At 30.9% G+C, this 12520-nt stretch overlaps 1 long non-coding RNA gene across 2 annotated transcripts in view; it reads right to left on the reverse strand.

Moving 5' to 3' along the window:
• The window catches only part of LOC130075373 (uncharacterized), a 37089-nt gene extending 24802 nt beyond the window's left edge, over positions 1-12287 (reverse strand). Inside the window, exon 1 of one of the 2 annotated variants that reach the window (XR_008805472.1) lies at positions 12258-12287. This is a non-coding gene — a long non-coding RNA (uncharacterized LOC130075373). Of the gene's footprint in view, positions 1-12236 lie in introns of both variants that reach the window. The other variant, XR_008805471.1, reaches the window with a different exon arrangement.
• Between the last annotated feature and the right edge of the window lie 233 nt (positions 12288-12520).

Genomic DNA, 12520 nt, shown 5'->3' on the forward strand with positions numbered 1-12520 from the left:
GATGGTGGGAGGGGGAGAGCGTCTTCAGTCACGGGTCAAACTTGAGTGCTGGAGTGGCTATTCTTTTTTCAAAAAATTTGAACTTGAGAATTTTGTCAACTGAAGAGATAGAAAAGGGTAGAGTTTTAATGGTTGCTGGGGAGATAAATTACTTAAAATTTATTTTCATAAATGTTTATGCTCCAAACAATGGCTCAGATCGTGTGGAAGTTTTTGGGAAGTTGCAGAGTGCATTAAGAAAATGTGATAATGATTCTTGCATAATAATGGGTGGGGATTAGCCTGGCTCCGCCCTCCTACGCACTTCCGCTCAATTTTATTTTCCTTCAGTACTACGTCTGGGATTGTGCTGTAGACTTTGGTTTCCAGAAATAATTTTTTTACCGGTCCAATCAGCGAACAGAGGGAGTGGCTGAGAACGATGACGTTGATGTAGCGCGTCAGTTTGAGTTGGAGTTCAGTAATGGCAGCGGAGAAAGACGTGAGAAAATCTATTCGGTCCGTTGTTGCAAAACTGCCGAATATCCAGAAGTTAAAGCCCGAGCAAGATCAATGTTTGCTAAGTGTTGTTGGTGGCCATGATTCGGGAAAAGTTTAATTTTCCAGCTCACTCCGCTAGTGGTGAATGAGTTAGCTAAGGCGAACGATAGGATGCAAAGCCGATAGTTGTTGTCGTCTCTTCTTGTTGCACTAATGTAGGACCAAGTGAGGGAGGCAGAAAGGTTAGGAGTTGGTGCTGGGCAGCTCGGCGTGCACGATGATCACTGTAACGTTACAGCATTTGCGGCAGATCCGAAACGACCGCAGCGGCGTATTGTTAATGATTACACCCAGCTTCGACAGTTGATTGAATACATCACTGTCATTAGTGTCAAATATACATTTAGAATTTAGAATTGTTCCTTGAACTCTTAAATTCGATGAACAAAACATGCAGCTCTCGTTGACAGACATCTTATTCTAAACATAATCCTCTGATCATTCGGACTTGTTTTTTTTTATTGCTTAAAACAATACACAAGTAATAACAGAAAACATAATACAAAAACAAACAAAAAATAATAATAAAAACAAAACAAAAATAAAACAGTAGGGGGATAATATAAAATAAACATGAACAAGTTAAGAGAATTACATGACACTGAAAAAAGGAAAATAATTACAAACAGATAATGTTTTTAAGGCTTTTTTTGTTCTCAGACAACTTAATTGAAAAGAGGTATTTTTAAAATTCTTTCACAAATATAAGAAAGAGAGGTTTAGCATTTAGATATTTAGATTTATGAATATGGAATTCGGACTTGTTCTTTCCAGCCGGTTTCGGCGCATGACATACGTCACGACCACACGTTAGCGATTGGCTATGGCAGATCCTGAGTGACGCTGGGCAGATCCAATAGTTTTGAACTTTAACAGAGAACCCGCCTACAAGGAAGTAAACGTTTCTCAATGGAGCGAGGCCAGACTCTCTGTACAAATGAAATGTACGAGAGTCTGGTAGAACCAGGCTAGGTGGGGATTGGAATTGCACTACAAATTTTCTGTTAGACAGGAACAGAGAGGAGTCTCATCCACCGTCTAGTAATGCTCTTCAGAATATTATTAATGAGTTTGACTTGATGGATGTGTGGAGGAACATGAATAAGAGAATTAGACAGTATACATGGGTTAAAATACTAGATTCTAATGTAACTGGAGCAAGATTAGATCGAATATATATAAGTAAAACAAGCATGAATAGAGTATCTAATGCTAACATTTTCCCTACCGGGTTTTCGGATCATCATATTGCAATCATAGATTTTAACATTATTACTTTAACACGCCCCAAGTTCTATTGGCATTTCAACACTAAGTTGCTGCAGGATAGGTCTTTTTGTGAAAAGTTTGGTGATTTTTGGAAATTGTGGAAGTTGAATAAAGGTAATTTTGAAAAAATAGCACAATGGTGGGAGTTGGGGAAAACACAGATAAAGGTTTTTTGTCAAAATTTTTCCTACAATACTACTGTGTGTGTTAAAAAGAAAATTGAGCAGTTGGAGAAGGAAATTATTGATATGGAAAATGTGATGGATGTAAATGTTTTGGGTGTATCTAATGATTTAAGGAATAAGAAACTTGAATTAAGATCCATCTTAGAGGAAAGAGCGAAGGGCGCTTTAATTCGAGCAAGAATTTCTTCTATCAAGGACATTGACTCTCCCACTTCTTATTTTTTTAATCTGGAGCGGAAAGTTGCACAGCAAAAGCGCATACTTCACCTGCGCAAGGAAAATGGAATCTTAACATCTAATCCGACAGAAATGAGGAAAATGGCTATGGATTTTTATGCTGACTTGTATGGACATACTGACTGTGATTCTGAGAACATGGCACAACTATTACAAGGACTTCCAAAGTTGCAACCTGGGGATAAGAAAAAGCTTGACACCATGATCAGCCTTAACGAGCTTTCAGATGCAGTTCAGCAGCTCTCCACAGGGCGTGCGCCAGGAATAGATGGTTTGCCTGCTGAATTTTACAAGACTTTTTGGACTGTTTTAGGTGAAGATTTTTATGAAGTTTGTTGTGAATGTTTTGAAAAGGGAATGTTACCATCTAGCTGTCAGAGGGCTGTGATCTCCCTTTTACCAAAAAATGGAGATCTGGGTTTTTTAAAAAATTGGCGCCCTGTTTCTTTGATGTGCTCGGACTATAAAATATTGGCAAAAGTTTTAGCCAATAGGTTAAAAAAATACTTGCACATTGTGGTCAAAGGAGAACAAACTTATTGTATTCCGGGTCGTACAATCATGGACAATCTGTTTTTAATAAGAGATGTTATTGATGTGTCTATTATTGAAAATTGCAATGTTGGATTTCTGTCTATTGATCAGGAGAAAGCTTTTGATCAGGTGGGTCATGAGTACATTTTTAAAGTCTTGGAGTCTTTTGGGTTCGGGAATTGTTTTTCGGGAATCAAGTTATTAGAGCCACCAGATGACATTGTCAAAAGTATCCAGAGAAAGTTGGTGGAGTTCTTTTGGTCAGGACAGCATTGGATTCCTGCGTCAGCTCTATATCTTCCAACTCAAGAGGGGGGACAAGGTCTGATCGAAATAAGGAGCAGGATCAACACCTTTCGGTTGCAGGCAGCGCAGAGACTTTTGTATGAGGAGGACGTAGGGTGGACGGGTGTGGCATGCGCTCTGTTGAGAGGAACATCGAATCTGGGATACGACAAGCAGCTGTTTTTACTGCAAGTTAATGAGCTGGATTTGAATCATTTGACTTCATTCTACCAGTCCATGCTAAAGGTGTGGAACAGGACGTTTTCTGTGACCAGAGAGATTTTGCGACCCCAGGACTGGATTATGGGAGAACCCCTGTTTCATAACTCTTTGATACAAACAAACATTTTGTCCTCAAGCAGTGTGAGGAACTGTCTGGTCAGAGCGGGGTGTACGAAGATCGAACATCTAAGGGATGACAATGGGTGGATGACGGCAGTTTCAATTCAGCACAAGACAGGATTACGTTCTTTACGTCTGGTGGGTCGGATGCTGGATGAAGTGCGCTCAGCGCTGCCTGGAGCCTGCAGAGAAGCATTGGGAGCGCCTTCGCAGGGATGGAGCTACAGGTTTCCAGCAATACGGGTCTCTGCTGCACTGGAGAGGGCGGAGGGTGAAGACTCCTTTGTGTCCTTTAAAACTCCAGAGTTGGGATTATTTCAAGATCTTGGCAAAAAGGCATTATACATTGTGTGTGTTAAAGTGTCTCATCAAACTGTTTTGAGAAGAGTTAAAACATGGAGGTGGACAGAAGTGTTTGGGCCAGGCTTCAGAGGATGCTGGAGATCTCTGTACAAACCTCCTATTGAGAAGCGTACAGCAGATTTACAGTGGAGACTGATGTATGGTATAATAGCTACGAACAGACACGTGGCGCACCTGAATCCAGAAGTAGGGAGGGAATGTCCTTTTTGTGGAACGGAGGAAACGGTTGATCACTTGTTTATCCATTGTGGGAGGTTAGGAGGTCTTTTTAACTTTTTAGAGGTTTGTTTTGAAAGAATGGGTGAGGAATTTTCCTATCAAGTTTTTATTAGTGGTCCAAAGTACAAAGTCAGCGATAGAAGAAAAGTGGTTTTGTTAAATTACTTTTTGGGAACAGCCAAGATGGCAATTTGGAAGACACGTAAAAACAGGATCTTGGGAGCTGGTTCAGTTGATGCAGAGAGAGTTCTGAAGGGGATGGTGGCTGCTCGGATTAAAATTGAGTTTTGCTTATTTCAAATTAGTTAATAATATTATGGATTTTTCTGCATTGTGGTCAGTGGGAAGTTTTTTGTGTGAGGTTGGGGAGGATGAAATGTTGGTTTTAAAGATGTAATGAAAGGGCTGTAATCTGTATTGATTGGATTGTGTTTTAATTTATTTTTAATTTATTTATGTTTTTGCAGTTTTTTTTTTTTGGGTGAAATATTGGAATGATATATGATAAATGATCAAATAAATATGTTTTTAAGCCTCTCTCTCTCTCTCTCTCTCTCTCTCTCTCTCTCTCTCTCTCTCTCTCTCTCTCTCTCTCTCTCTCTCTCTCTTTCTAACTCTCTCTATCTAACTCTCTCTATCTATCTAACTATCTATCTAACTCTCTATCTATCTCTTTCTAACTCTCTCTTTCTAACTCTCTCTTTCTAACTCTGTCTATCTAACTCTCTATCCATATCTTTCTAACTGTCTCTTTCTAACTCTCTATCTATCTAACTCTCTATCTCTCTCTTTCTAACTCTCTCTTTCTAACTCTCTCTTTCTATCTATCTTTTTCTATCTTTCTATCTATCTATCTATCTATCTATCTATCTATCTATCTATCTATCTATCTATCTATCTATCTATCTATCTATCTATCTATCTATCTATCTATCTATCTATCTATCTCTTTCTAACTATCTATCTAACTCTCTATCTATCTAACTCTCTATCTATCTCTTTCTAACTCTCTCTTTCTAGCTACCTCTTTCTAACTATCTATCTCTCTATCTAACTATCTATCTCTCTATCTATCTAACTCTCTATCTCTTTCTAACTCTCTATCTCTCTATCTATCTAACTCTATCTCTCTATCTCTCTAACTCTCTATCTATCTAACTCTCTATCTATCTCTTTCTCTCTCTTTCTATCTATCTCTTTCTAACTATCTATCTAACTCTCTATCTCTCTATCTATCTAACTCTCTATCTATCTCTTTCTAACTCTCTCTTTCTAGCTACCTCTTTCTAACTATCTATCTCTCTATCTCTAACTATCTATCTCTCTATCTATCTAACTCTCTATCTCTTTCTAACTCTCTATCTCTCTATCTATCTAACTCTATCTCTCTATCTATCTAACTCTATCTCTCTATCTAACTCTCTATCTCTCTATCTAACTAACTCTCTATCTATCTATCTCTTTCTAACTCTCTATCTATCTATCTATCTCTTTCTAACTCTCTATCTATCTATCTCTTTCTATCTATCTAACTCTCTATCTCTCTAACTCTCTATCTATCTATCTCTTTCTAACTAATCTATCTATCTTTTTATTCTTTCTAACTAATCTTTCTTTCTTTCAAACTACTTTCTTTCTAACTAATCTTTCTTTCTTTCTAACTAATTAATCTTTCTTTCTTTCTTTCTAACTAATCTTGTTTCTTTCTAATCTATCTTTCTTTCTAACTAATCTTTCTTTCTTTCTAACTAATCTATCTTTCTTTCTTTCGAACTAATCTATCTTTCTTTTTTCTAACTAATCTTTCTTTCTAACTAATCTATGTTTCTTTCTTTCTAACTAATCTATCTTTCTTTTTTCTTTCTAACTAATCTTTCTTTCTTACTAATCTTTCTTTCTTTCTTTCTTTCTAACTAATCTATCTTTCTTTCTTTCTAACTAATCTTTCTTTCTTTCTAACTAATCTATCATTTTTTCTTTCTAATTAATCTATCTTTCTTTCTATCTAACTAATCTTTCTTTCTTTTTAACTAATCTTTCTTTCTTTCTAACTAATCTTTCTTTCTTTTTTCTTTCTAACTAATATTTCTTCTTTCTTTCTAACTAATCCATATTTCTTTTTTTCTATCTTTCTTTCCAACTAATCTCTTTCTTTCTAACTAATCTTTCTTTCTTTCTAACTAATCTTTCTTTTTTCTTTCTTTCTTTCTTTCTTTCTTTCTTTCTTTCTTACTGATCTATCTTTCTTTCTAACTAATCAATCCTTCTTTCTTTCTGACTAATCCATCTTTTTTTCTTTCTTTCTGACTAATCTTTCTTTTTTTCTTTCTTTCCAACTAATCTCTTTCTTTCTTTCTTACTGATCTATCTTTCTTTCTAACTAATCTTTCTTTCTAACTAATCTATCTTTCTTTCTTTCTAGCTAATCTTTCTTTCTTTCTAATCTTTCTAACGAATCCATCTTTCTTTCTTTCTAGCTAATCTTTCTTTCTTTCTAACTAATCTTTCTTTCTTTCTAACTAATCTCTTTCTTTCTTACTGATCTATCTTTCTTTCTAACTAATCTTTCTTTCTTTCTAACTAATCTATCTGTCTTTCTTTCTAACTAATCTATCTTTCTTTCTTCTAGCTAATCTTTCTTTCTTACTTTCTAGCTAATCTTTCTTTCTTTCTAACTAATCTTTCTTTCTTTCTAACTAATCGCTATTTTCTTTCTTTCTTTCTTTCTTTCTTTCTTTCTTTCTTTCTTTCTTTCTTTCTTTCTTTCTTTCTTTCTTTCTTTTTTTCTTTCTTTCTAACTAATCTATCTTCCTTTCTTTCTAACTAACTAATCTTTCTTTCTTTCTTTCTTTCTTTCTTTCTTTCTTTCTTTCTTTCTTTCTTTCTTTCTTTCTTTCTTTCTTTCTTTCTTTCTTTCTTTCTGTCTAACTAATCTTTCTTTCTAACTAACCTTTCTTTCTTTCTAACTAATCTTTCTTTCTTTGACTTTAAACTAAGTTAAACTATAAACTAATTTAATCTCTTTCTTTTTTCTTTCTAACTAATATATCTTCTTTCTTTCTAACTAATCCATATTTCTTTCTTTCTTACTAATCTTTCTTTCTTTCTAACTAATCTTTCTTTCTTTTTTTCTATCTTTCTTTCCAACTAATCTCTTTCTTTCTAACTAATCTTTCTTTCTTTCTAACTAATCTTTCTTTTTTCTTTCTTTCTTTCTTTCTTTCTTACTGATCTATCTTTCTTTCTAACTAATCAATCCTTCTTTCTTTCTGACTAATCCATCTTTTTTTCTTTCTTTCTGACTAATCTTTCTTTTTTTCTTTCTTTCCAACTAATCTCTTTCTTTCTTTCTTACTGATCTATCTTTCTTTCTAACTAATCTTTCTTTCTAACTAATCTATCTTTCTTTCTTTCTAGCTAATCTTTCTTTCTTTCTAATCTTTCTAACGAATCCATCTTTCTTTCTTTCTAGCTAATCTTTCTTTCTTTCTAACTAATCTTTCTTTCTTTCTAACTAATCTCTTTCTTTCTTTCTTACTGATCTATCTTTCTTTCTAACTAATCTTTCTTTCTTTCTAACTAATCTATCTGTCTTTCTTTCTAACTAATCTATCTTTCTTTCTTCTAGCTAATATTTCTTTCTTTCTTTCTAGCTAATCTTTCTTTCTTTCTAACTAATCTTTCTTTCTTTCTAACTAATCGCTATTTTCTTTCTTTCTTTCTTTCTTTCTTTCTTTCTTTCTTTCTTTCTTTCTTTCTTTCTTTCTTTCTTTCTTTCTTTTTTTTCTTTCTTTCTAACTAATCTATCTTCCTTTCTTTCTAACTAACTAATCTTTCTTTCTTTCTTTCTTTCTTTCTTTCTTTCTTTCTTTCTTTCTTTCTTTCTTTCTTTCTTTCTTTCTTTCTTTCTTTCTTTCTTTCTTTCTTTCTTTCTTTCTGTCTAACTAATCTTTCTTTCTAACTAACCTTTCTTTCTTTCTAACTAATCTTTCTATCTTTGACTTTAAACTAAGTTAAACCATAAACTAATTTAATCTTCAAACTACTTTAAACTTCTTCAAACTTTGCGGTCCAAACTTTCACAAGCCAACTTAAAGTTTGTCTCGACGAACTTTTTCTAGTTATTCTTCTTCTTATTATTCGTCTGACCCAAAATTTTCTGACTGCTACTCCTCCTAGAGCTTTAACTCTACAAACTCCAAACTCGGGTCAGACCTTCAGACTGTTCTGACTTAGTGTGCTATATCTTTTCAGACTGATTTGACTTTCAGATTTCTTAAAAATTAATATTAAAAACCATAAAAATCCCATTGACTTTCATTGGAACATGTTCAAATTGAGCCAAGACTACGGTGGCCCAGTAGTGTACAACACAAAAACTCAAATCTAAACTCCCTGAAGCCCTATACTCAATTAAACCACCATTCTATATGTACTAATGAATTTATCTATCTATCTATCTATCTATCTATCTATCTATCTATCTATCTATCTATCTATCTATCTATCTATCTATCTATCTATCTATCTATCTATCTATCTATCTATCTATCTATCTATCTATCTATCTATCTTTCTTTCATTCTAACTAATCTATCTTTCTTTCTTTCTAACTAACTAATCTATCTTTCTTTCTAACTAATCTATCTTTCTTTCTAACTAATCTATCTTTCTTTCTAACTAATCTATCGTTCTTTCTTTCTAACTAATCTATCTATCTTTCTTTCTAACTAATCTATCTATCTTTCTTTCTAACTAATCTATCTTTCATTCTAACAAATCTATCTATCTTTCTTTCTAACTAATCTATCTTTCTTTCTAACTAATCTTTCTTTCTTTCTAACTAATCTTTCTTTCTTTCTAACCAATCTATCTATCTTTCTTTCTAACTAATATTTCTTTCTAACTAATCTATCTTTCTTTCTGACTAACTTATCTATCTTTCTTTCTAACTAATCTATCTTTCTTTCTTTCTTTCTCACTAATCTATCTTTCATTCTAACAAATCTATCTATCTTTCTTTCTAACTAATCTATCTATCTTTCTTTCTAACTAATATTTCTTTCTAACTAATCTATCTTTCTTTCTAACTAATCTATCTTTCTTTCTTTCTAACTAATCTATCTATCTTTTTTCTTTCTAACTAATCTATCTTTCTTTCTTTCTATTTAATCTTTCTTTCTTTCTTTCTTTCTTTCTTTCTTTCTTTCTTTCTTTCTTTCTTTCTTTCTTTCTTTCTTTCTAACTAATCTATCTATCTTTTTTCTTTCTAACTAATCTATCTATCTTTCTTTCTAACTAATCTATCTATCTTTCTTTCTAACTAATCTATCTTTCTTTCTAACTAATCTATCTTTCTTTCTAACTTAATCTATCTATCTTTCTTTCTAACTAATCTATCATTCTTTCTTTCTAACTAATCTATCTATCTTTCTTTCTAACTAATCTATCTTTCTTTCATTCTAACCAATCTATCTATCTTTCTTTCTAACTAATATTCCTTTCTAACTAATCTATCTTTCTAACTAATCTATCTTTCTTTCTTTCTAACTAATCTTTCTTTCTTTCTAACTAATCTATCTATCTTTCTTTCTAACTAATCTATCTTTCTTTCTAACTAATCTATCTATCTTTCTTTCTAACTAATCTTTCTTTCTTTCTTTCTAACTAATCTATCTTTCTTTCTTTCTAACTAATCTATCTATCTTTCTTTCTAACTAATCTATCTTTCTTTCTTTCTCACTAATCTATCTATCTTTCTTTCTAACTAATCTATCTTTCTTTCTTTCTAACTAATCTTTCTTTCTTTCGAACCAATCTATCTATATTTCTTTCTAACTAATCTATCTTTCTTTCTAACTAATCTATCTTTCTTTCTTTCTAACTAATCTATCTATCTTTTTTCTTTCTAACTAATCTATCTTTCTTTCTTTCTAAATAATCTTTCTTTCTTTCTTTCTAACTAATCTATCTATCTTTTTTCTTTCTAACTAATCTATCTATCTTTCTTTCTAACTAATCTATCTATCTTTCTTTCTAACTAATCTATCTTTCTTTCTAACTAATCTATCTTTCTTTCTAACTTAATCTATCTGTCTTTCTTTTTAACTAATCTATCGTTCTTTCTTTCTAACTAATCTATCTGTCTTTCTTTCTAACTAATCTATCTTTCTTTCATTCTAACCAATCTATCTATCTTTCTTTCTAACTAATATTTCTTTCTAACTAATCTATCTTTCTTTCTAACTAATCTATCTTTCTTTCTTTCTAACTAATCTTTCTTTCTTTCTAACTAATCTATCTATCTTTCTTTCTAACTAATATTTCTTTCTAACTAATCTATCTTTCTTTCTAACTAATCTATCTTTCTTTCTTTCTAACTAATCTTTCTTTATTTCTTTCTAACTAATCTATCTTTTTTCTTTCTGACTAACTTATCTATCTTTCTTTCTAACTAATCTATCTTTCTTTCTTTCTCACTAATCTATCTATCTTTCATTCTAACAAATCTATCTATCTTTCTTTCTAACTAATCTATCTTTCTTTCTTTCTAACTAATCTTTCTTTCTTTCTAATCAATCTATCTATCTTTCTTTCTAACTAATATTTCTTTCTAACTAATCTATCTTTCTTTCTAACTAATCTATCTTTCTTTCTTTCTAACTAATCTATCTATCTTTTTTCTTTCTAACTAATCTATCTATCTTTTTTCTTTCTAACTAATCTACCTTTCTTTCTTTCTAACTAATCTTTCTTTCTTTCTTTCTTTCTTTCTTTCTTTCTTTCTTTCTTTCTTTCTTTCTTTCTTTCTTTCTAACTAATCTATCTATGTTTTTCTTTCTAACTAATCTATCTTTCTTTCTAACTAATCTATCTATCTTTCTTTCTAACTAATCTATCTATCTTTTTCTTTCTAACTAATCTATCTTTCTTTCTAACTAATCTATCTATCTTTCTTTCTAACTAATCTTTCTTTCTTTCTTTCTTTCTTTCTTTCTTTCTTTCTTTCTTTCTTTCTAACTAATCTATCTTTCTTTCTTTCTAACTAATCTATCTATCTTTCTTTCTAACTAATCTATCTTTCTTTCTTTCTCACTAATCTATCTATCTTTCATTCTAACAAATCTATCTATCTTTCTTTCTAACTAATCTATCTTTCTTTCTTTCTAACTAATCTTTCTTTCTTTCTAACCAATCTATCTATCTATCTTTCTTTCTAACTAATATTTCTTTCTAACTAATCTATCTTTCTTTCTAACTAATCTATCTTTCTTTCTTTCTAACTAATCTATCTATCTTTTTTCTTTCTAACTAATCTATCTTTCTTTCTTTCTTTCTAACTAATCTTTCTTTCTTTCTTTCTAACTAATCTATCTATCTTTTTTCTTTCTTTCTAACTAATCTATCTATCTTTTTTTTTTCTAACTAATCTATCTTTCTTTCTAACTAATCTATCTTTCTTTCTTTCTAACTAATCTTTCTTTCTTTCTTTCTTTCTTTCTAACTAATCTATCTTTCTTTCTAACTAATCTATCTATCTTTCTTTCTAACTAATCTATCGTTCTTTCTTTCTAACTAATCTATCTATCTTTCTTTCTAACTAATCTATCTTTCTTTCATTCTAACCAATCTATCTATCTTTCTTTCTAACTAATATTTCTTTCTAACTAATCTATCTTTCTTTGTAACTAATCTATCTTTCTTTCTTTGTAACTAATCTATCTTTCTTTCTTTCTAACTAATCTTTCTTTCTTTCTTTCTAACTAATCTATCTTTCTTTCTTTCTTACTAATCTATCTTTTTTCTTTCTGACTAACTTATTTATCTTTCTTTCTAACTAATCTATCTTTCTTTCTCACTAATCTATCTTTCTTTCATTCTAACAAATCTATCTATCTTTCTTTCTAACTAATCTATCTTTCTTCCTTTCTAACTAATCTTTCTTTCTTTCTAACCAATCTATCTATCTTTCTTTCTAACTAATCTATCTTTCTTTCTAACTAATCTATCTATCTTTTTCTTTCTAACTAATCTATCTATCTTTTTTCTTCCTAACTGATCTATCTTTCTTTCTTTCTTTCTAACTAATCTATCTTTCTTTCTTTCTAACTAATCTTTCTTTCTTTCCAACTAATCTATCTATCTTTTTTCTTTCTAACTAATCTTTCTTTCTTTCTAACTAATCTATCTTTTTTCTTTCTAACTAATCTATCTTTCTTTCTTTCTAACTAATCTTTCTTTATTTCTTTCTTTCTTTCTAACCAATCTATCTTTCTTTCTAACTAATCTATCCATCTTTCTTTCTAACTAATCTATCGTTCTTTCTTTCTAACTAATCTATCTTTCTTTCTGACTAACTTATCTATCTTTCTTTCTCACTAATCTATCTTTCTTTCATTCTAACAAATTTATCTATCTTTCTTTCTAACTAATCTATCTTTCTTTCATTCTAACAAATCTATCTATCTTTCTTTCTAACTAATCTATCTTTCTTTTTTCTAACTAATCTTTCTTTATTTCTAACCAATCTATCTATCTTTCTTTCT

The sequence above is a fragment of the Rhinichthys klamathensis genome, unplaced genomic scaffold (genome assembly GCF_029890125.1).
Source record: "Rhinichthys klamathensis goyatoka isolate OS25496 unplaced genomic scaffold, OSU_Roscu_1.1 h1tg000578l_1, whole genome shotgun sequence".
Classification (NCBI taxonomy): domain Eukaryota; kingdom Metazoa; phylum Chordata; class Actinopteri; order Cypriniformes; family Leuciscidae; genus Rhinichthys; species Rhinichthys klamathensis.